General features: G+C 42.1%; 1 long non-coding RNA gene across 2 annotated transcripts in view; it reads left to right on the plus strand.

Annotated features, from left to right (window-relative positions):
- The first annotated feature begins 13,353 nt into the window (after nt 1-13,353).
- LOC103160625 overlaps nt 13,354-21,562 on the plus strand; it is a 48,373-nt gene continuing 40,164 nt past the window's right edge. For both annotated transcript variants that reach the window (XR_003485253.2, XR_003485255.2), the window contains exon 1: nt 13,354-13,929. This is a non-coding gene — a long non-coding RNA (uncharacterized LOC103160625). The remainder of the gene's footprint in view (nt 13,930-21,562) is intronic.

Below are 21,562 nucleotides of genomic sequence, written 5' to 3' on the forward strand. Positions count from 1 at the left end.
GACTTAAACCATTATAAAGACTTAAAGTTGATGATGGAGAGATGGCTGAGCAGTCAAGAGTACTTGCTTCTCTTAAAGAGAATCAGAGTTCAACTCCCAGCACTTGTGTAGGATGGTAAACCTCCTGTAAACCCAGTTCCAGGAGTCCCAGGTCCCGTAAGTCCTCTTCTGGTCTCTTTAGGAACTTGCACTCATGTTCATGCACAGAGATACATGCAAATCCACATTTTAAAAAAGGCTTAAGGCCAAAATTCAAATCAGAGAAGACCTGGCATTGTCTTTTCATTGTCACAGGTGTTGGTGGCCCTTGGTATAATTCATTTTATAAGAATGGCAGATTAAATTTTCTTCACAATTGTGATATCAACCTTTACTTCTCATTCTCATGAGTCCCAAACCAAACAGGGGAGTCTTTACTCTTTGTCCCAGGGACTACAGCACTGGGTATGAGTCTCAGTGGGGTTTAGTTGTTTCTAATTTCTGTAAAATACGGAGTTTAAGTTCCAAGAAATATGTGAAGAAGAGCAAGGGAGAAGGAATCTCTACCCCCATTGGCCTAACCAAGTTGGGTGAAGCAGGGAGCAATTTTAGAATGTCTCTGGAGACATGTGTGTGCTAATTAAGCATGTCCTTTTGACACCAGGAGGAATGGTATACTCAGGTCACATCTCAGGGATGTGACAGTGAGGACTGCACCAGTCCAAACAGCCATAAGAGACAGTTAGGGAGAACTGAAACCCACAGTTAATCCTCAGATCCAATTGTTCTGCCAGAAATGTCTCCATAACAGATAACAAGGAATAAAGTTGGTTGTTTGTATGAATCCCAGGCACACGGAGCTATGAGTATAGAAAGAGAGAAAGATTAGAAATATGTCTTTGTTGCAACAGCTCGCTACTTCCTAAGGACTGATTGCTGAGATTTAATGAGTTATATTTAAGCTAGTAAATGACTTAGTGAAATCTACATGTGGTCTAGAAGGCAGAAGTAGGTAAAAAAATGCCATCAGGAAGCCTGCTTGTTAAGTGATGTAAAATTAAAAAATGAAATATATTCAAAAGGCAAAAAGTAGCAAGAAAATTATATTGGAGATCAGCTTGTTTTCTTTACTCTTAACAGGTTCAGAAATGATATGATACATCCAATAATCACCATGTGAAGACAATGTATGTGAGAAATTTCAAAGCCTGTCAAGGAACTATTTCTATAAAGACTCGGGTATGGCTGTGTATATGGCTGCATGCAATTATGTCATGGGTATAGGATCAATGAACCATTACCTCCAGGAAGGAATTCAGCTGCACAACAGCTGCAATCTTCCCCCAATTTAGCACACTTCACTCTGTCTACACATCTGCCCTCCACGTTTCTAATTCATGACAACCCCTAACCTGTTATCTGTCTCCATTCTTATTTCATAAATCCTACACAGAACACAGCAATATATGTCCTGTTGACTTTGAGTACCATCAGCTACTTTTATAGATGGGATCATATGTGTATCTTTTCATGACTGGCTTAGTCAGTTGGCATATCTTGCTTGCTCTTCTTGTTGCTGTGACAAACCTTAAAGAAAGAAGGTTTGGGCTCACAGTTTGATGGCGCAGTCTGTTGTGATGAAGGTTGAATCAGGAGCTCAAGGCTGCTGGTTACATTGAATCATCAACCAAGAAGTAAGAGGTGATGATGGCTGGTGCTCAGCTTACTTTGTCCATTAAAAAATTCATTTATTATCACAGTGTGTGTGTGTGTGTGTGTGTGTGTTTGATATGTGTATCTGAGGGCATGCTGTGTGCTAAGCACACATGTAGAAGCCAGAAGACAACTTTGTAGAGTCAAGCTTCTTCTTTATCTTTGCATGGGCTACAGAACTAAAGCTCAAGTTGCCAGGCTTGTAGTCCAAGTCACAGGACTTGCTTTCCCTTTTGTACTGAGTCTGAGACTTTAATGCATAGGATGGTGCTACTCACATTCAAAAAGAAACTTGCCTTCTCTGTTAAAGCCTCTCAAACACATTAGGAACATGTTCAGGGGCATGTTTCTGTGGTTATTCAACATATGATGGGTCAAACTAAACCTAACCATTGTAACTTTGGGAGCCAGTTTAGTGTTTCTCTCATTCTCTTGATTTTTTTCTCATATGTCTGATGACATTGATGTTTATATTCTATAATGAAATATGTTTTATGTTTTGTTCACTATTGAGTGATTTAATCAGTTGTACAATAGTATCCGATCCCCTGGAGCTGAATTTACTGTATGCTGTGAACATATATTTCTCTTATTGGTTGATGAATAAAGATGTTTGGCCAATAGACAGACAGGATTTAATGGGGGAGCGGGGGATTCTGAACAGGGATAGTGAAAGGTAACAGACAGAGTCAGAGAGTCACCATGTAGCCACTGGGGAGGCAGGATCACTGGGTATTACTCGTAAGTGAAGGCCACATGGATATACAGAGATTAATAGAAATGGGTTAATAATTTTTAAAAAAGAGCTAGCCTGTAAAAATCCTAAGCCAGTAGCAAAACAATTATAAAGCAATATTAAGTCCCAAAATGGTTGTTTCATAGCAGCTGCAGGGACCCTATTGGGTGGAGAGAAATTGGTCCAGTGGGACTGAGACTAGATCGAGAAAATCTCCCAACAGGGTTGTAGCCTGCCCATGATGTGTGCTTAGAACTAAACTCAGGTTCTCTGCAAGAGCAATAGCACTCTTAATTGGTGAACCATCTCTCCAGCCCTTCTTATAGTAATTTTACCTACAGGCTTGGTACCAAGGCCTCCATGGTAACTTCTGATTTTGGTCTTCTCCGTTTCCTTCCTAGTTCATCTAGCTAAAAGTTTGTTGATTTTAATTAGTCTCCTCAGAAAATGATTGTCTATTTCATTGGTTTTCTCTGTTGTTTTCCTGTTCTCTCTTTCATTGATCTCTGCTCTAATCTTTATTGCACCTTCTTTTTGGTTTGGGTTTAGTTTTTCTCGCTATTTAAGCTATTAATTTAGTGACTGGGGATTTTTCCTGCTTACACTATAAGCATTTATAGCTATTAATTAGACTTGTAGACTATACAGTCTTGAACATAAGTATTCAATTCTACTGCTATAGGACTGTAGGGAAAAACATTGGCAGTATTTAAAAGAATGTATGTGGTGTTATTACAATAACACTTCACAAACAGGTACCTGGTTCATGGCTGCAATCGTCAATGTCTACCACTAATTATCATTACCTTAACTGTTCTGCCACATCAAGTGCCATAGAGCCTAGACTTCAAGTCAATAGATACAGCAAATTAAATCTTGGATCTAGTATGATTAAACAATAGTGTCAGTGAAGGTGAATCATTTGTTGTCTCTAATCTCTAAGGAAAAAAATCCAAGGGCTTTTCCTCAAAGTAACTGTGTGGTTTCTAGAAAAAAGTGTTGATGCTTCAAGTAAAGTTGTCTTCTTCCAGCTTTCATTCTGTAGTTTTTGTAATATGAATTCAAGTATGAACTTTTGTGTCCCACATTGACCAACATGTCTAGGCTTTCCAAACATGAAAAAAAATCTGTTGTACAACTGATGAAATTACTCAACAGTGAACAAAACGTACATGCAGGTCATTGTTTAATATAAATACATAAATCATCAGACACATGAGAAAAATTCAAGAGCATGAGGCAGAAAGACAAAACTGGCCCTAAGCAGATAATGCAGTAAGATAATTTGGCAAACTAAACGTAACTTCAGAAGATTCAGATGGCATCGTAAATAAAAATAAAGAAATAAAATGAGACACAGATATTTAACAGACAAGGGTCGTTATCAGCAATGGGCAGAGAAGTGTCTTTTCTGGGTTTAGTGATGCCAGTTAATGGGGAGACCCATAACTGGTTGATTTCTTGAGAGAAGGGACAGTGGAATGTTTGGCTCTAAAATGGACAGTTATCTGTCACCGTTAAAGGCCCAGGTATTAGCACAGAAGAGGGGCAGAGAGACTGTAAAGGCTGGTTGATGAAGAGGGATGCCATGCAATACCATATGGTAGATGTGGCAGAGCCATTAGAATTATGAACACACAGCATCTACGCATTCTTGTATAAGGTTGGGCCCTTCATTATTTCATCATGGGTGAGGGAGGAGCTCCCAACAGTCCACTCATTCCTGAAGCATCCTAGGCAGTTAAGGTCTGCTGAGACAAGTTATTTTCTTCAGTGGTGTAGCCATTAGCCAGTTGTTCATGCCACAGTAAACAAGCCCTATTCATGTGGACCCACTGCAGAAACTCAGTGGGTCAACAGTTTTCCTTTTAAAGACCTGAGAGTAAGAAGGTAACAAGTTGGGAAGAGTAAGAAGGTAACAAGTTGGGAAGATTATCCGGTTCAGAGGGAACAAGAGAGGGACCAGTGAGGATAACAGGGAGGTGGTATAACCAAAATTCAATGCACAGATATATGAAATGAGCTCACAGTCTGGGGTTCCCAGTCAAAGTTCAGTTGACCCTGTGGTGAAGAAGCTTGTGACTGACAGGAGAATGTGTGTGAGCAAATGGTCTGATCTTAGATGCAGTAGAGACTTAAAGAGGACGGTACTCAAGAGTCACTGTTGAGGATGCTTTGAACTAAAATCTAAGAACTTCTTTGAGGTCCCCCTTGACAAGGTCTCCACCATCTCCCAACAGTGCCACCCTGCAGACTAAACCCTCGATTGTGGGTGTTTGGGCTACAGTCTGCCAACATGTAAACACAGAATATCTATTTTTCCAAAAGGGTGTTATGACATGGCCCTCAGTAGGAAGCATCGGGGACCGTGAAAAAAGGTCCCAGATTCCATCAGACTCTCAGCACAGACTGAGCCAAAGGTGGAGCCTTCATTCTTAACCACTTGGCTCAAGAGTAAACACATGAGAGAAAAGTCTGTGAGACAGAGAAAAGACAATTTTTTTCCTGACGTGTAGGCAGAAATGTGCTTTTAAGTTTAAGGGGCTTAAGGGGTACCAGGAAGATGAGAACCCAAATCCTAGACTTGGAAAAATTCTCTTTAACTTGAAACTTCAAAGACATCCTTTAAAAGATCTTTGAAGAGAAAGCATTCCAAGTACACAAACAGGCCGCCTGTGCAAGAATCATATACACAGACCTCTTCCTCACTGGCCTTTTTTGATCAGTGGAGAATTGGCTCCAAAGATACAAAAAATGGAGTATTTGAATTCCAGGATTCTGTAACTTGACAAAATATCAATCACAAGTGTCTGTGGAACAAAGCCATTCTTAAACACGGGAGCCTGAAGAATGTTCCTCATCCTTTCAGGAAAATCTCCAGCAGAAAAAAAAAAAAATGACTGGGGGAGGACGGAGTGAGGAGAGCAGCTTGAAGGAATGAGGTTCTGACCCAGGGGACAGTCCAAGTGACTTCTCTGCAGCATGGGAGGGTAGCACACAGCTCTAAACGAACCCAAAGTACTTCTAAAACAGTGGCTCCAGGGAAGAGGCGAAAATCCCAGAACTTGATTACTGTTCCAGACTGACTTGGGAGGATGCTAAAGGCACACTACTCTTTTTTGTTTATTTGAGCAACCAGAAAAAGGCAAACACTATCACAAATTCTAAAACGAACTCAATCAGATGTGAGAGTCACGGAATAAACACATCCATTTTCTTATCACTTTATACTATTAATTTCTATTGCCGAGTCATCAGAGTAATTTTTATCATTTGATATCTCCATTTGTTGTTAGATTTTACATGTATTTCATATGTGCTTATATGAAGAACATTGACTCAAAGTTCAGGAGATGCCTTAGTCAAAAAATCGCTTGCCTCACAAGCACGGGATCCTGAGTTTAATCCCCAGAACCCATGGAAAAAAAACAAACCAAACAAACAAACAACCCAGGCATGGCAGTCCACTCTTGTAAATCCAAAGCCAGGGAGGTGGAGGCAAGTACATCCCTGGAACACCCCAGCCAACACACTTGAAATCCACAAGTTTAAGCCAGTGAGAGAGCATGTCTCAAGTAAGCAAATGAGGACAGCATCCTGATGAATAACACCTAAATGACCAATGGCATGTGTATAAACACACACACACACACACACACACACACACACACACACACACACACATGCATATACATATGCTCACACACATGTACACACATGCATACATATAGGCACACAGAATGTTGATGCCATATTTGTTGGCCAAATGTTTCCTTTTAAATCCATTAAGTAAAACCTGATAGCCATTAATATTTTCTCTATCAATAGCCAAATAACTAAAAGTAGTCAAATTCTCCCACTATGGCTAAAACTTAACTTCTCCTTTATCAAGTCTATTATTTTTTATGTATTCAAGGTCTTGTAGCACATTTTCACTATAGAACTTTTATTTACCCAGCTTGCTAGAACAGTGCTTCTCAACCTGTGGGTCATGATCCCTTTGGGAGGGTTGAATGCAAAGCTTTCACATGGGTTGCTTAAGACCATCAGTAAACACAGATATTTATATTATGTCCTACAACAACAGCAAAATTTGAGTTATGAAGTAGCAGTGAAAATAATTTTATGGTTGGGGTCACCACAATAAGAGGAATGTTTTGAAGGATCACAGCATCAGGAAGGTTGAAAACGCTGCCCTAGGACCTCACACAAAGCAAGGCAAGCCTCCTTGGGCTCCCCCATCCTTTCCATGGTCCTGTCTGGAGTTTCCAACATCAGTCTCGCTTTGCTGTCATCCATACAGCATTTTCTGACCTATCTCTTCATTCACAGATTCTCTGTTCAGCTGTGTGCAGTCTGATGCAGAAGACACCCAGGAGCTAGTTTCTTGTGTTATTCAGACATCATTCCATTTCCTCTCTACTCACACCCAACTTAGCTTCTACAGGTTCGCTTTCTTGTTTTATTTAAGTTATATTTTATTTATTTGAACACAGCAATCAGTTTGAACATAACAAGTCTAATATCTACATTTTGGTGAATCTTTTCCATGTTCTGTGGTTTCTGCTGCTAAGTGTGGTGTCTGGCAGTACTGAGTGCTACCATTGGAACATTCTATTTTTAAGGTTTATCACCATCACCATCATCATCATAACCATTGCTACAAGGAGGCACCCAAATCAGACAACAGCATTTGCTCAGACATTGTTTCCCACCACTTTTACCCTGCACCCCAGTTCAGCACTATGACCCTCCTGGACTGCTTGGACAAAGTGCCACAGACTTGATAATGTAAAAAAGATCTGTGTTTCCTGCTTCTGCAGGCAGGAACACAGGGACAAGGCATGCTCTCCTCTGGTTTCTGGAGAGATGTTGGCCATTGGCACTCTATGGCTTGTAGACCTATCCTTTCAGTCTGTCCCCTCATGCCCTCCTTCCTGTGTCTCCTCACACGGCCTTTTCTGTCTGCCCACATCTTTGTGAGTCACCAATCTTGCTAATTTCACTGTAACTTGATTAACTCCAGAAGACCTTGTCTGCTTCTCTTCTTTCTTCATCCTTCTTTGCCTTGTTCATTCCTGCTTTCCTTCTCCCCTTCTGCCCTCCTTCATTTATCTCATCCACCTTTCTCCCTCCCTCCCTCCCTCCTCCCTCCCTCCCTCCCTCCCTCCCTCCCTCCCTTCCTTCCTTCCTTCTTCCCATCACACTACAGGGAATTGAAGCCATACCTTTTCAGTGCCATCATGCCTTCCCCACGAGGGTAGATAATACCCAAATCACAGGCCAAAACAGACCCGTCCTTCCTTCATCTGCCTTCATTGGCCATTTCATGACAGTAATTAGATAAATAATGAATACAGGCAACTAAGGAAGATGAGCTAGATTGGACTGACAAATAGTTCAAGAGTTCAGGGCCCCTAATAGATGTAATATTCATAATCAGTAGATTTCATTGGGTTATAAACAATGCCCACTGTTTAACCAGCTGGGTTAACTTCTTTTTGGAAACATCTTCTGTGCCAGAAATTGATCTTAGGGGTGAAAGGGGTACAAAGGTATGCCTGTGGGAGGTCAGAGGACAACTCCCAGGGGTAAGTTCTTTCCTTCCACGGGGGGGGGGGGAGGGGGGTCCTGAGGATCAAACTCGGGTTGTCAGCCTTTGTTGTGAGCATCTTTATCCACTAAACCATCTCAGGAACTCACTACTCAGAAGCTGAAACTAAGATGAAACTAAGAATTGAGAGTTTACAAATGTCCTCTTTCTATCTACCACATTCATTTAGTAGCAATACAATTCTCTGTCCCAACAGCAAACTCCACCGTTATGATCCCTTTGCAGCAACTATCACAAACCCAGCATACAACAGGACTTTAAAAGTCATCAAATAAATGTACACACGCATGGCGTCTTCATTGTTTATAATTCTGACCCTTCAGAACTTTCACAAAACTTCTAATTTAAGGCCATTTAATTTCTTCTACTGTCACTGTCCTTTAATTAATTGGAATATTCTTAAGGGGAAATACTGATAAAATACATCTCCAAATTGGACCAGAGGAAGACAAGAAAGTGAGGGATGTCTTAACTTTGATGGGCTAGTATTAAAAAATGTGTGCTCTGCACAGAGTAGAAAGAGTATGTACCATTAAGGACCCTCATTGTTTTCTCAACAAAGTCTGGTATACCAAGCAGAGGCAGGACCAAGCCCCTCCCACCATATCAAGGCTGAGCAAGGTGTCCCACCATAGGGCATAGACTTGAAAAAGCCAGTTCATACACCTGGGATGGGTCCTGGTGCCACTGTCAGCAGCCTCAGCCCCCAACAAATCAGCTACATATCTGTCACCCACATTCAGAGGGCCTCGTCACTGAGCTCCTACTAGCTTGGGTAAGTTGTCTCTGTGGTTTTCCCCATTGTGCTCTTGACCCCCCCTCCTTGTTACTATGACCCCCTCCTCCCTTTCTTCAACTGAACTCCAGGAACCCTGTCCAGTGCTTGGCTGTGGGTCACTGCATCTGCTTCCATCAGTTACTACACACTGGTTCTATGGTGATGGTTAGGGTAGTCACTAATCTGATTACAGGGGAAGACCAGTTCAGACACCCCCACTATTTCTAGGACTCTTAGCTGGGGTCATCCTTGTAGATTCCTTGGATTTTCTCTAGCACCAGGTTTCTCCCTAACCCCATAATGGCTCCCTCTGTAAAGACCTCTCTTCCATTGCTCCCCTCTCTGGGTCTTCTGGATCCCTCATTTTCCAATCCTCCACACCCTCTCTTCTACCCACCTCCCAGTTTGTCCAGGAGTTCTTAACTCTTTTCTTTTCCTGGGCACCTCATATGTGTCCCTCTTGGGGTTACCTAAATTCTTTGGGCTGTGGCTTGTAGCCACTTATGAGTGAGTACATACCATGTTTGTCTTTCTGGGTCCGGGTTACCTCACTTGAGTTTTTTTTTTTTTTTTTTTTTAGTTCCATCCATTTGCCTGCAAAGTTCAAGATGCCATTGGTTTTTTTACTGCTAAGTAATACTCCATTGTGTAAATGTACCACGTTGTCGTTATCCACTCTTCAGTTGATGGGTTTCCAGGTCTGGCTATTATGAATAATGCTGCTGTGAACACAGCTGAGCAAATGCAGAGCTCTCATTTTTAAAGAATCTGTGTGAAAGTTTGAAGCCCCGATGAGCAGGATTTGTCTAGAGTCATGCTTGCATGATCAGGATTTGTGTACAGTCATGCTTGCAAACCAATTGGTGAGGAGAAGCTGAGATCTTGCTCCCCTGTGGGGTACCTTCTAGCATTCAAGAAGTTCTGGGTTTGACCCTCTGTACCTCATAAAACCAGGCAAAGTAGTAAATGTCTATTCCCCAAGGACTCTAGAGGCTGGGGAAGGAGGATCAGAAGTTCAGAATCATCACAGCTACATGATGAGTTCAAGCACTTGGAGCTCCATGAGACCCTATCTCAGAAAACAAACAAAAAGAGAGCAGGGTATCATCATTTTTAGAAACAGTAACCAAACCAACAACTTATATCTCAGAGAAGTGTTTGAGCCTTTTTCCTGGAAGCGCCCCTGGTAACAGTGGCCCTAGCCCACAATGATAGAAAGCCCGGGATGCTATCAGGTATTTCCTCCAGGTGTCAGTATTCATGGTCCAAGTTCAACAGTTCCCCCTCCCTCTACCCTCCCCCCTCTCTCTCCTGTGTGTGTATGTATGCATATATATAGAATTTTACATATATATAATAAGTACAGTTTTACTGGAAAAAGCCAAAAATATGTGTTTATGTGATACCTGTGCCTTTTTGTGCCACAACAGCAGAGTTAGCAGATATAGGAGTCTATATAACTACAGATTTATATATATATATATATATATATATATATATATATAAAATGAGTTATAATGAGATGTTCTATATATATATATGAGATGTTCTGAGGGTCGGGGAAAGTTTTAGGGGTTATATCTGATCAGGATATAGTCTTTGGGGCTGGAGAAATTAATCAGTAGTTAAGAGCACTGGCTGCTCTTCTGGAGGGCCTGGATTCCATTCCCAGCACCCACATGGTGGTTCACAAACATCTGAAACCCCAGCTCCAGGGGATCCAATGCCTTAGTCTGGCCTTTTTGGGCTCCAGGCACACTAATGATGCACAGATACAACAGTTACACATGCCAGGTGTGGTGTCATGTCTCTAGTCCCCACACTTGGGAGGCAGAGGTAGGCAGAGGCAGACAGATCTCATAATTCAAGGCCAGACTGTTCTATAGGGTGAGTTCCAGTCAGCCAGGGTTATAAAGTGAGACCCTCTCAAAACAAAATGAAACAAACAAAAAACACTACCCATATTCATAACATAACAAATTTTTAAATTGAAATAGTATTTAAAATACATGACTCACTCCCGGCCACTTAGGAGAAAGTCTTGCTGACTGTACTACAAACAATAGCAGATGCACTGAACAAAGTTTGCTTTCTAGACAAGTCCAAACATAGTTTTGTCCAAATGTTTCTTTTTCTTTGACCCAATTTGAATTTGCAAAATTTCAGTTTGATAACATTGCTGGATCTGAGGGTGGAAGATGGGCCAGTCAGTAAAGCACTTGCTACATAAATGTGAGCCCCCCCCCAATTTAGAGCCCTTCCTACCAGCACTGCATAGAAAGCCTATAACAGGAGTGTGTGCCTGGGGAGGCACAGATAGGCAGATCCTAGGGACTTGCTGCCAGTTGTCTACGTTGGCAAGGCCCACGTTCAGTGAGAGAGATGCTCTCTAAGACTAAGGTGAAAAATGACTGAGGAAGACACCAAATACAGAACTCAGGCCTTCATACACGTGCCTATACCACAGGCATGTGCACACACACACACACACACACACACACACACACACACACAGAGAGAGAGAGAGAGAGAGAGAGAGAGAGAGAGAGAGAGAGAGAGAGAGAATTTTTGTAAATTGAGGAATGTGTAAGTGACCTTCAATTTGAATGTATTTTTTCTCATTTGCCCTCTAGAAAAAGAAGAGTAATTTCTACTAAGGCAGAGTATGTTGTGACTAGACACTTCTATCCCCATTCCAAAGTTCCTTCTCAGAAACAGGTTAGCCTTCAGCAGCCACTAGGTCCTCACTGAAGAGTCAATACTTAACATCCAGTGAGAGTGGATTTACTTTACCTCACCCCCAATGGAATCCTCACCCACACCCTGCCTGTCCCAGCTTGCTGCCCTTCACTTTGTAGCTCTCCATACAATGCCCTCATGTTTCTCATAAGGTGTCCTTTTCTCATAAGCTCACCATTCAAATCAACTCATGCCCTGAATAATGGACAAGCTTTCTGCTACTCTGCCATTTATTCCTACACAGAGATGGAAACATTATTTCCTGATTTATATTTAACAATGCACAACTGAGTCAGGTAAGCTGGGCATTGGTGGCGCTTGCCTTTAATCCCAGCACTCGTGAGGCAGAGGCAGGCATATTTCTGTGAGTTTGAGGCCAGTCTGGTCTACAGAGTGAGTTCCAGGACAACCTCCAAAATAATACAAAGAAACCCTGTCTCGAAAAAAAAAATGAGTCAGGTATGGCAGTGCACACTTATAAACTTGGCAAGTGGAGGCAGAAGAATTAGGTGTTCAAGGCCAGCCTGGGATATGTGCTGAGTTGAAACCAACTTAGGCTGCTTGAAACCCAATGTCAAAAAATGGAAAGAAAAACAAAAACAAAGCTGAGATCCATCTGCCCTGCTGCCTTCACACAACTCTCTCATTGAAGGTGACACACAGATTTATCTGCCCAGGCACAATTGCAAAACTCATTGTCTTTTTTAGCAGCACTGTAACCAGCTGTATTAGCCAGGGGGACTTTCAGAGAACCTCCACAAAACTGCTTTTCTTCCATCTTTTCTTGGTCTGAAAGTCCTCCCTTCCTTATTTCCATTAAAAGCAAACAAACAAACAAACAAAACAAGCCCTTGGGCAAGGCCAGTTCTGTGTAGTCATACATCATAATTAGGGTTACTATTATAGCTATAATGCTGTGATGAAAAACAATGACCAAGAGCAATCTGGGGAAACTAGGGCTTATTTGTCACAAGTTCTGAGTCACAGTCGATTATTGTTAGGAGCCCAGGCAGGAACTCAAATCTGGGGAACCTGGAGGCAGGAGCTGATACAGAAGTCATGGAGGGGCTTGCTCCTCATAGCTTGCTCAGCCTACTTTCTTATAGACTCCAGGACCACCAGCCTGGTGACGGGTGTGAGTGACTCCAACCACAATGACTAATTAAGAAAATGTCCTACAGGCTTGACTACAAATGGATCTGAAGGCATTTGCTCAATGGAGGCTCCCTCCTCTTAGACGACACTAGCATGTGTCAACTCGACATAAAACTAGCCTGTAATCATGCTTGCAGGAGGACCAGCAGAGACAGAGACAGTGGGGTGGACACTCCTTCCTCACGGGACTACAATGGCAAGGATTATGGGATGGCTGGGGCAGAAGGACACAGGTGACAGACATAGACTTCTAGGTCTAGAGGAGGTGTAGTCCATGAGGTGATGGGGGAAATACTTCTGTGTATGTTTATAAATAAAGTACTTGCTTGGCCAATGAGACAGCAGGTTAGGCTGGACTAGGAATCAAAGAGGATTCTGGGAAATGTAGTAGAGAAGTGGTGTTCCAGACAGGAAGTGACATAGCAAGGAGACTCATATTTAAGAAGAGGAAAAAGGAAGTATCGCCCTCTTTTCCCCTCGGCTCCTGCTCCAGCGGCACGATGTGATCCACCAGCTAGGATGGACGCCAATAAGGCGTCCGATAAGATAAGTCTTATAAAATATATAAATGTATGATAATTGAGACTTGGCTAACAGATGAGAATCCTAGTCATTGGCCAAGCAGCATTGTAACTAATACAAGTCTCTCTGTGTATTGATTTGGGCCTAACTCGGGCAGGTGGCTGTCGTAAAGCTCACATGTGGTGGTGGGGCTCAGCGGCATTTGGCAAAAAGATTTATCGTAACACAGAGGTGTAGTCCATGAGGATGGAACACCTCAGCCCTTCTCATCAGTGAAGAAGACAGAGGAGGCTTGACATCTGTATCATTCATGACATTCCCCACAACAGGGCCAACATACAATCTCCTGCCAGACTGGCAGCGGGGAGCACAAAATCAGAGTCATTTGAGGAAGAAAAAAAAGTTACAGGATTAATGTCAGAGGATTAAAATATCCCTACATTTTGAACTCCTAATGAAAATGAGTAACAATTCAAGGATAGGAGGGCCCAGCAAAGGAAGAACATACTCCGATTAACAACAAAAACTCTGCAATTCTTCCCATTTTCAGCTTAGACACCTAGAAACTTCAATATGAATACAGTACTCAATAGACATAATTACATCTTCCTGCAGACTTGTGGGAATTCTTACACCTAATCGCCTCGTTTCCTCTTCTGTGAAGTTTACATTTGATCATGAATTGCACCGTTTGTGAGTTGTTTTATTTAACTTGCAATTTGCCTGGAATCTGCTAGGACGCCTATGTGTATGTTAAATGAGGGGGACCTCTGGCTCGGATTTCTTCGTGTTAATTCTCTTCTAACTAATATAGTCCCATTGTAAAAGAGAAAAATATCACCACCCACCATGGTGCTTCCTTAGCTATCGTTAAAAATACCCCTCCTTGGCAGTTATTACATGGAGTAGAAAATAAAATTCAATTTGTTTTTAAACTAAAGTAACTCTCTAAACAGTCACAAATCGTTCAACTATGACTAAACTAGTTTGAACGACATTGTAACTTATCAATTGTATCCATTCTTGTTTGCTGAAAACATCTTTAATTTGAAAATATCTCTGGGGAATATACACTAGTGGATGGGCACAACTCTTTTGTTTCAGAGTAGGGGTTTTATGCGTGGGTCTCAATCTGTAGCCCAGGCTGGCCTCAGACTTGCAGCATTTCTTTTGCCTCAACCTCCCCGTGGCTGGGATCCATGCATGAGCCACCAAGCCCAGATCCACTCCTTTAGTTCACAGAAAATAAATGAAGAGTAAAACTAAATCTTCAAAACATCTATGCATGTGAAATTTAATCTATATTTTATGTTATATTCAGTAAAAATTAAAGAATGCAATTTTAAAATAATGATTTCACCAAGAAATAGTTATATATGAACTTCTTAAACCAATTTTTCTAAAACAGTATTTAAAACAGACATGTATATTATTTCCTAGTTGAAATCTATGACAAGTATTTCTGTATCTGATGGGTAAATCTCCAGTAAGACAGCCTTAGAAATGAGATCATGGGGCTGACGATTCACAGAACTGTCCTGGTAGTGAGTGTGGGGGTGTGTGCATGTGTGTAAGTGCACATGGAGGGTGTGCATGTGTGTAAGTGCACATGGAGACAAGAGGTTGAAAAATGAGGTCTTCCTCAATTGGTCCCTATCATGTGTGTGTATATGTCTGTGTGTGTGTGTGTGTGTGTGTGTGTGTGTGTGTGTGTGTGTGCCTGTGTATATGTGCGTGCATATGTGTGTGTATGAATTTCTGTGTGTGTGTGTGTGTAATTTTTTAATTTGGGGGGATTATAATACAATTATATCATTTCCCCCTTCCCTTTTCTTTCTCTAAATACATAAGAACAACCTGCTTAGTCTGTATAATGTTACTTATATATGGGAGACATTACATAAAACCACAACCAATCAAAATGCAGAATTGTGGAGTCTACCTTGTACTTTGAGGCAGACTATCTTGCTGAACTTCAAGCTCACTCATCCGGACAGACTAGACGGACACTGGGCTCGGGGATCCTCCTATTTCCCCTCCCAAGTTCAAAGACTACAGGCAACAGCACTGTGTCTGCATTTGCATCTGGATCCTTAGCAGGCACACTCAGTCTGTCATGTTCTCAAGGCAGGCACTCTCCTGCTGCTGTGGACGGTTGTACTGAGCACGTCACAGGAAGTGGGTAAAGGAAAACTCTCTAATAAATTTACATAATGGACCCCCAGGATGATGAAATGGCAAGGTATTAAACCCTGGGGTCTTATAGTAAGGCACAAGAAATAGGTTTCCAGGTTATAACAGGACAGATTGAAAGCTCTGGAAGGCACCTTTCAGCAACATACTAAATCAGCAATTAGAAAGTATCTATCAAGTGTCCTTATATTCTGGACTTCATCTGTAGGTAGGAGGGTGAGGTGAAGAGGGAGGAGGTGGCAGAGTCCAGGTCAGGGTTAAAAAGAAAACCTCTTCATAACTAACCACAGCCCCACATGGCTAGCTGTGGAAGAGATTATGAGCAACCAGTTATGGGTACAGAGGGTGAAACAGTGTCTGAACCACAAAAGTCTGGGCAAAGGCAACTTAGAGTGTACGAGAACCAATATATGAACCAGGATAGAAATGGCTCACCATACCATAAAATTGCCTTAAAATGCAGAATAGTGTATTCCTGAGACCTTCAAAGTCAATGAGTAATGGCTACTATGTCACTGAGAATTTTTTCAGCAAAGAAACAATTATATTTACTTCAAAGTTTTAAAGTATGCATTTGGTAGTTCTAGGGTTGGGGCAAAGAAGATAGAAAATGAGCATTGGGATGTCCTGTGGTGCCAGAGTCTGGATGCGCTTAAAGAGTCAAGGCGGATGAAGGCATATCAAAGACACACGGGAGCCCATGGAAACGGCCTCCCATGGCCCAAAGCCGGAACCACCAGGGCAACAAAATCAATAATGTAGTACGAGCTTATAGCCCAAAGTTTAAAATAAATATTCATGAGTCCAAACAGTTATAAATAAATGATTGGTTGAATAAATAAATGGATGGAGGAGACAAGCATTTTGCAAAAACTCAAAATAATTTATGTAGGTGGTCTGTCCTCAGAAGGCAAACCTGACTCATCGCCCTTAAACACAGGCTCTGCACGGTGATGCTTGCCTCAGTAGTGGAGGGCATTACCTACAGTGTAGAGAAGCCAGGCTAGCATCTTCAGTTAAAGCCAAGCTCTTGCTCTTCAGTCAGGAGGGAGACACCAGAGAGTTCTACCTGAAGAACACTCTACCTAGTACCTGATCCAAGTCCTCCAAGCCATCAATAACATCAAACAAAGAATGTCTGAGAAGTTTCCATGGACAAGAGGGCCCAGGGCATAATAACAAGGTCTCATGTGGAATCCTGGATAAATGGGTAAAAGTGTAGTTTATAAAACTGGCCATAGGTAGAGCTAGGGGTACAGAGCAGGATAGAAAACTTGCTTTGGTACTGGGTTCCACCTCTTACAATGGGGGCAGGGCACCAGGTAAAAGGAACATTACAGAGCTAAGAAAAATCTGAGTGGAAGATTTAGGCCAATATTGGTTAGTGTTAATGAATTTATCATAGTTAAGTAGTATACTCAAAATGAAAAAGCAGAGTCAGGCATGGTGGTACAAAATTATAATCCCAGAGTTGGGAGGGCAAATGTGAGTGAAATATTATCTCAACAAATAAAAATCAATAAATAAAATGAATACAGGAGAGGTGGATGGATGCATAGCATGTGAGAACTTCCATTGTTGTTACAATATTTCTGTAAATCCAAAACTTTTCTGAGATAAAATTCATTTCCAACAGTAAGTAAAAATTACTGAGAGCACACACACACGCTTCTCACTAGCTAAGTGGTAAGTGTTACTTCAAGGCAAGCACAGAAAAACGGATGCAAGTGCTGGACAGACAGCTCAGCAGTCAAGAGTACCAGCTGTTTTTGCAGAAGATGTAGGTTCAATTCCCGTATCTACATTATGGCTCACAGCCATCTCCAACTCCAGCTCCAGGGGCACCCATTGCCCTCTTCTGGCCTCTGTGGGAACTGCATGCATAGTGCACAGACATACATGCAGACAAATACTCACATAAACAAAATAAAAATCAATAAAGCTTCTGGGTCTGGGGAAATTGCTGGGTCAGCAGAGTGCTTGCTATAAAAGTGGGGGGCCCTGAGTTCCAGAGCCAACACCCACTTTTTTAAACAGCCATGTATGATGATACCCATTTGTAATGCCAGCACTAGGAGATACACATTTCTGGCTTGCCAGCCTACTAGCATAGCCTGCTGGCATAGTCTATTAGGCAGATATCAGGTAAATGGGAGATGTCTCAAAAGCAAATTGGAAGCTCTCCTTAGGAATGATACCCAAAGCTGACTTTGGCTTCTACACAAATATGCACAAATGTGCATGTATACCCCCATATCACACATGTGCACACACAAAACCATACACATATACTATACACATGTACACACACACACACACACACACACACACCTCTTGGGATTGTAAATAACCTTGCCCTTCTTAGTTTTTACTCTGAACTGGACACAATGGAGTCATCTGGTAAGAGGGACTCTCCCTGGAAGAGCTATATAGATCAAATTAGCCTGTCTGTGAGAAATTGCCTTGAATGATGCTTGATGTGGGAAGGCCAAGATGACAGTGGGTGACACCATCCCTAGCCAGATGGGCCTGAGATGTGTAAGAAAGCCAGCTGAACACAATCCCCAGAGTGAGGCAGCAAGCAGAGTTGTTCTATGATCTCTACTTGAGGTTACTGCTTTGAGTTCCTGCCCTGACTTTCCTCAATGCTGGGCCATGACCTGTAAGTGCCAGCTGATAATATAATACCATGTAATAATGATACTATTATAAAAACCTTTCCTCTATTAAGTAACTTGGCTTGTGCTGTTTGTCATAGCAACAGAAAACAAACCAGGGGAGGCTACCATCAACAAGTGAACAGATACTCTGTCCACAGTACCCCAGCCCAGGATTCAGGGGACAGCCTCACAGTACTACAAATTCACACAACAGCCTACAGTTTCCCAACAGCTAGTGTTCAGACTGTGGCCCACTGTCAGTCTCTACACGCTGTCCTTACTTATCTACCAACAACTGGGTTCCCTATGAAACTTTCTCGAACACTAAGACCATGTATGCCACTTGGTGCATTTAATAGCAATGCCTTTTTTTTTCCATTAAGGAAGTAATGCTGAGTGTGGCTAATCTGAGACAGAAGCCATTGAACAGAAATTTACCGTAAGGATCATTATGGTGACTCAGAATCATGGTAAAAGCAAAAATTGGTTCAGAGTGGAACAGTCCTTGGAGATTTTTTCTGGGATGAACTGATCCCGCCTGTATTTCTGAAAACTTTACCCTGTCATCTTTGTTTCTCTCTTTGGAATGAATCTGGGCTGAAACGTTAATGTTAGGTGCATAACATTTGAACACCTAGACACATGACAGGAAGTGAGCAGTGTCGGATATATGAGGTTTGCTGAATTTCTCAAAGTATCAATGAGCAAACAGTGTTCAATGGCACATGGTTGAAGAACACAGGCTTCTCTGGATAACTTCTGATGGGCATCTCTTGTTCTACAGTGTTGTTCTATGGTTCTAAGTGTTTCACCAACCAAGCTATGTTCCTAGCCCTCTCCCATGGTTTCCTATGGAATACTTCAGTGGCTTCTTTATGTATAATTTAGAAAATTTGCCTCTCTTCTTATTATATGTAGGCAAATCAAGGAAAAAGATGTTTCCACTTTCATCTATGTGTGTTTTTTCTTCTATTTCTTTAAGAGATTTTCTTGTTTCCTCTTTAAGGCTCTGGAACATCTTCATGAAGTAGATCTTTAGGTCTGTCTCTTCTTCTTCTGTGTTGTGCTTTTCAGATCTTGCTGGTGTGGAGTTCCTAGAGTCTAGTGCTGTCATATTGGTCTTTCTGTTGAGTGTGTTTTTATTCTGCCTTCTTTCCATCTCTTCTTCCAGTGGGTGCAGGTGGGATCTCTCTATCTCCTCTTGTCACCTGGTGGTGTGTGGGGGCCAAGATATGGATGGTCTTGCCTCTCCTGGTATTCTCCTCACTCAGGAGAGGTTGGGGTGGCAGAGGGGGAAGGAAGAGTGAGGTATTTCCAGACTCAAGGAGGTCCTTCCTGTCTGGGCAGGTCCACTCTATGCAGGCGGGTTTACTCTCTGCAGCTGCAGGCCCAGAGAGATCCTGGGGTGATGGGGACCTTGGGCAGGAGTAGGGCTCAGAAGAGGTCAGGGAGGCAGAGAGGGAAGGAAGCTCATCCATGTGTGTTATATACATGTTCATGTGTGTGTGAACATATGTGTACACTGAAGTTCAAATACTGCACCTAAGTACCGGGTGGAGGCCCAAGATTGCTACTGACTTTACTTCTGCCTTATTCATTGAGGCAAGTCTCTTAATCAAACCCAGATCTTACCAATATGTCTAGTACCCTGAGCCAGCTAGGACTGGGGACCCTGTCCCCACCTTCCTAGGCTAGAATGACAGGCTGACTGCCATGCCCACACGGCATTTTTACTTGGAATCTAGGAATCTCAATTCCAGTCCTCACACTTGCATGGTTGGGTGCTTAACACTGAGCCATATCCTCAGCCCAAGAGACAAATATGTTATTTTAAGAAAGATAAAAACCAATAAATATTGTTAGTCACGATCATATAAAATGGCAAGGTAATTAGCAGGGAACTTTAAGATACATTAAACTGATTAGAAAGCTTGATACAGAGACACTATTTACTATAAATAAAAGCTTGCCTGATTTGAGAATTGCCAATGGCAACCCATTTGCTGTGTGAGGTCAAGTAAGAAGCTGATGGCTCTGGTCCCACACTGATATGCAGCCAGCATTTGTAACACAGCTCACAAAAGCTCCCTGTTCTCCATTGCCCTGTCTTGTAAGCTTAAATATATCAAAAGCAAAGAACTGGTGCATTCACCAGTATCTAGTGTTGATTTGAGAATTGCCAATGGCAACCCATTTGCTGTGTGAGGTCAAGTTTGGAAATTGTTCTTGTATATGTGACTTAAACTCACCTACACATTCATCCAGGAAACAGTGTTTCTACACTTAGGTTTCTGTAAGATGACAGTCTAAACCTGTGTGAAACATAAAAATATGTGTGTATGTTTGTTTGTGTGTATATATATATGTGTGTGTGTGTGTGTGTGTGTGTGTGTATGCATGTACACATGTATGAGTGTGTACAAGCATGTGTATATGTGTTTGAGTATGTGTGCATGTACACATGTATGAGTGTTGATGAACGTGTGTGTGTGTGTGTGTGTGTGTGTGTGTGTGTGTGTGTGTGTGCGCGCACGCTCTTGGGAATGGGAAACCACCAACCTGTGGTATTTTCCAATGCTCAGAGTAGCACATTTGTTTCCTTAAGTTGGACTTCCAAACAACAGTCTGGTTCTGACGAAAACAGTGCAGCACACCAGTACTGAAAATCCATCTGCTGTTCCTCTGGGTAAGACGCCAGATCAACACCTAGTCTGGAAATAGGGGTTTCTTTCCCCTTGCCCTCAAGCCCTCTGCCAGCCAAGCAGTTCTGAGGCACTGGGAGATACTCTATCCAGTACTGTCAGCATTAAAAACTTCATGAACACACAGCACCTGGCACCATCAACACTAGATACTGGTGAATGCACCAGTTCTTTGCTTTTGATATATTTAAGCTTACAAGACAGGGCAATGGAGAACAGGGAGCTTTTGTGAGCTGTGTTACAAATGCTGGCTGCATATCAGTGTGGGACCAGAGCCATCAGCTTCTTATACATTCGGTAACTTGCAGAGGCTGGGGAGATGCTTGGGTATAGCACTCACTGCATGAAGGTGAGGTACTGAGTTCAAATCTCCAGAATCCATGCAAATCTGGGTGTCTCTGCCTGTCTGTAATCTCCTTGTTCCCGTGGCAAGATGGGAAATAAGGACAGAATCGATGGAGCATGCTGAACTGGCTGTCCTAATGTGCACAGCTGTGAGCATCAACAGTGATAGAGACTTTGTCTTAGACAGGTAGAAGTTGAGGACCAACAACACATGCTTCACACATACACGTGCCACACTATGACTCTACTGCACACACACACACACACACACACACACACACACACACACACACAGGATGAACACTCACATATGAACTTTAAAGATAGATTCAATGAGTTCTAACAAGGAGAGCAAAAAGTAAGAAACTGACTAGTCTATTTTAAACATACCTTCCATACCTAATGTACTGGCGGGAAGGTGCATCT

This window comes from Cricetulus griseus, chromosome 4 (assembly GCF_003668045.3).
Source record: "Cricetulus griseus strain 17A/GY chromosome 4, alternate assembly CriGri-PICRH-1.0, whole genome shotgun sequence".
NCBI classification, from domain to species: Eukaryota; Metazoa; Chordata; class Mammalia; order Rodentia; family Cricetidae; genus Cricetulus; species Cricetulus griseus.